At 40.9% G+C, this 3,972-nt stretch overlaps 1 long non-coding RNA gene across 1 annotated transcript; it reads right to left on the minus strand.

Moving 5' to 3' along the window:
* Positions 1-1,710: 1,710 nt before the first annotated feature.
* LOC144998857 (uncharacterized) lies at positions 1,711-2,832 on the minus strand. Its single transcript, XR_013660460.1, has 3 exons — positions 2,651-2,832; positions 2,379-2,446; positions 1,711-1,767 (listed from the first exon to the last, which is right to left on the minus strand). It is a non-coding gene; the product is annotated as an uncharacterized LOC144998857 (long non-coding RNA).
* Positions 2,833-3,972: the final 1,140 nt, after the last annotated feature.

Here is a 3,972-nt window from a genome sequence, read left to right on the forward strand (position 1 = left end):
GGCAGTCCTTCAAAATGTGCCCTTCTTCATTACACCCATAACAGGCCTTCTGGTTAAGGGTGCATTCATTGGCATAGTGCCCAGGCTTTCCGCATTTGTAACAAGTGACTCCTCCATCACACTTCCCAAAGTGCTTCTTCTTGCACTTGTCACACCACTTTGCTTCTGATCCTCCTCCTCTCGAACCAGACTTCGAGAATCTTCCTTTCTTACCGGACCTCGAGGATCCGTCAAATTTCCTTTTCTCTCCCACTTCCGCTCTCTCCAGACCCTTCTCTCGTATCTGGGTCTCCACATTCTTAGCAGCCCAGATGGCAGCTTTCAGAGTGGTAGTTTGCTTGACCATTGGACCGAAGTCCGCTGGTAATCCGAGGGCAAATTTGTTAACCTTGGAGAGTTCGGTTGGGACGAGGTGAGGAACGAGCTTCATTTTCTCAGTAAAGCTTGCAGCGTATTCAGTAACGCTCATTCTTCCCTTCTTCAGATTCTGGAATTCGTTGCTGATCTCCAGAAGATCCTGCTCAGAGCAGTATTGCATCTTTAACTGTACCAGGAAATCCTCCCACGACATTTTGCTTGCTTCACCTTTGGGCATTGAATCAGCTAATAGCTTCCACCAGCTTAGTACTCCAGATTTCAATAGAGGAACTGCAAGAGCAGTCTTCTGCCTATTGCTACACTCGCAACTCTCAAACATTGTCTCCATCTCAGAGATCCAGTTCATGACTTCCACCGGCGTCGGGCTTCCGGATAGACTCGGTGGTTTGGATGCCATGAAATCCTTGTATTTGCATCCACGTCCATCATTTCCTCCATCCTGGTGGTTTTGCCTAACTATCGGTGGGTTGGCTTGACCAATAGTCCCACTGTAGTTTCCTTCTTCAGTCTGCCCTTCGTTCAACTCGGGCTGTTCGAGCTGAATAGTCGCTTCCTCTCGATTTTGCTGGAGCAAACGCCTGGTTTCCTCCATTTGACGATCCAACATTGCCTGGATCATCGCTTGCACTCCGGCCATCGTTATTGGTCCGACAGCGGCTTCCACAACTGGTATTTGCTCGATCACGGGGGGTTGGTGTCTATTCCCATTTGCGTTTACGTTTCCGCTACGGGTCCTTGCCATCTTGATCTATACACCGAATAAGGTGAATTTAGATCTTTATTTAGGAGAGACGTTTTAAATCGTCCTAATCACTCCGAAACGTTTACATGCTAGTTCTAATATCGTAGTCGTACGTTTAGAATCCTAAACACATAAGGTTTCCAGATCCGGTCGGCAACAGACCATAGATCCGAACAAAATAACAGCATATCATGCATAAAGCATTTAGCACATATAAGCATTTTAGGCACAATTCCTAAAATAAGCTAGTGCTCACACCTCACAATCATCGCTTAGCATTCTAAGTTTAAGTCTAGAAATCCTACAAATTCCTAGTTCGCTTAAACTAATGCTCTGATACCAACTGTGACATCCCCAAAATCACGGCCAGAAAAGACCGGTTTTGTTTATACTTTATTTCAAAATCAGAGTTATTTTTTTTTTAATAAAAAGGGTTGCGGAATTTGTCCCAAAACAATAATATGATAAAGATTTAGCAAAAGCATTTCCATAGAAATGTATTTCATTAAAAGACTCGGGATGTCATGTTCGTACAGATCAAAAGTATAAACAGTACAATATAAGCCTTACTACATTATTTCATATCTACAGGCCTATATCCGTAATCCCTCGTCCAAAACATCACACCTATGCTCATGCGCCACTACCTGTAATGCATAAAACTGAGTGGGTCAGGCTTGGGAGCCTGGTGAGCACATAGGGTTTTCAACCCACAATAAATAAGTTTATTAATTTCATCAATCAACAATAACCCGATTACCCGTTCCCGTTATCCTCACTTTACGTCCCTAAACACCTATCATAAGGGACCTAGCCTAAGGATTATCATCGGGACGGACACTACTGCTAAGGGGATTCCTCAGCAATAAATGTCCTAATAGGCAACCATGTGGGGGATGGAGTACACCGGTGAACACATCGTTCACAACACCTACAGGTTGCGAGCCTGCTAGTGTTCCACTGGACTGTCTAGAAGAGTCCGTGGTCGTCATCTATACTCCGCTAGATGACTAGATCAACAACAACAACATCGAGGCCTCTCATCATTTTATCACACATCACCTATTACATCTACCCATGTTTTACCCCAACATTTTCGTAGATATAAAATACATATACAGTTTAAATCATTAAAAACATGTATAACAACGTTCATCTAACGTAGATAGCAAGTATTCAGATAATATGCACACATAGCATGTAATTTATATAAAATACTTCATATCTATGTGTAAGCTGAAAGTAACTATGCACTCACCTGAAAAGGTGGTGATTCCGAACTCAGACAGCGCTTCGCTTCTTAAAAAGAATTTTCTTCGACGAAACCTAGTATTATTACCACTAGAGTTTAGTTTATTATTCGTCGAGACTAATTAATAGTCTAGCTATTATTATTATTATTATATAAGCGTCAAAAAAATACTTATATAACCCATAATAATAGCCCAAGTATTTATTATAAGTTCCTAATAACGTTACTATAATTAAATAAAAGTTATATTAAAAATAGCGTAGGCGTAGCTCACTTACAGCGGGTTTTATAGAAAACCGGGCTTTGCTTGGAGCAGCGTTCCCGAGCCGAAAAGCTCTTCTTCTCGGAGCCTTCGAGCACTCCGGGGCTTCTGCCTCGTGCTAGGGAGGTTCCCTAGGCTTTTCGGGGGATTTCGGGGCTAGAGAGAGGTTCTAGAGAGAGAGAGAAAGTAAAGAGAAGAAAGAATGGGAAAGGTGTGAAGAAAATGAGGGTGGGAGAGGTGGTATTTATAGGGTGAAATGTGGCTGAACTTGGTGCCACATGTCACCATCTGGTGGCAAGCCTTGGGGAGAAAGCAATGGCCAAGATTGTGCCACATCACCCATTTTCGCACAGCACACTTCCGACTTCTAAAATCCGTAACTTTCACATACGACCTCCGTTTTTGACGTTCTTTATATCCACGCGTAGGTAATAATAAGATCTACAACTTTCATTTTGACACCGTCAGCTAATTCTCGACCGATCTTAAATTTAACAGTACAAGGAGATTATACTGTTAAACGTCTGCGTAAAATTAATAACTTCTACATACGGACTCTGTTTTTGTCTGTCTTTTTACCGTTGATTTCCTATTAATGAGATCTTCAACTCTCATTTACGTTGCGTAAGCCAAAAACCGCTCGAACTAAAATTCGAGTTTCAGGCCGTGCACTGCTAAGCCGAATCTTAGAAAAATCATAACTTCTTCATACGAAGTCAGATTTGGGCGTTCTTTTTATCGATGTTCTTAGTTTAACACATTCTACGACTTTTGCTTAGATTGCTAAGGCTAAAAGGTCTTCTATCGTAAATTCACTATTTACGTCTCCCGGTGTCGTGCCGGTTTAGCCGTAAAACTTCGGCGGGCCATAACTTCTTCGTTATAGCTCGGATTTGGGCATTCTTTATATGTACGGAAACCTTGAGACATATTCTACAACTTTATGTAGAGATATCGGGATTATCTCACACTTTAATTTTGACGCTCATTTTTATTCTTTATTAATTATACATTTATAATTAAATAATAAACACATAAACACACATAATTCACATAATACTCAAATATTTCATATTTATTACTTCAAAAAGAGTTACAATAGTTGACCTAGACTATTACATTGACAAAAATGCTTAGCCCTGAAAACCCGGGCGTTACACAAGTTCTAAAAGATACAAAGTACTTGAAGTAATTGGTAACATGGGGATTGGATATTAAGCAAAAAAAGATAAAAGTTCCAACACCAATTGCCTTCCCTTTCTTGCTTGGTCCACCATCACTTGTACTTCCCCTAGCAATCTTACCTTTGCAACTTCTTACATTATTATCATCATTTTT

Source organism: Lactuca saligna, chromosome 5 (assembly GCF_052625555.1).
Source record: "Lactuca saligna cultivar CGN05327 chromosome 5, ASM5262555v1, whole genome shotgun sequence".
Taxonomy (NCBI): domain Eukaryota; kingdom Viridiplantae; phylum Streptophyta; class Magnoliopsida; order Asterales; family Asteraceae; genus Lactuca; species Lactuca saligna.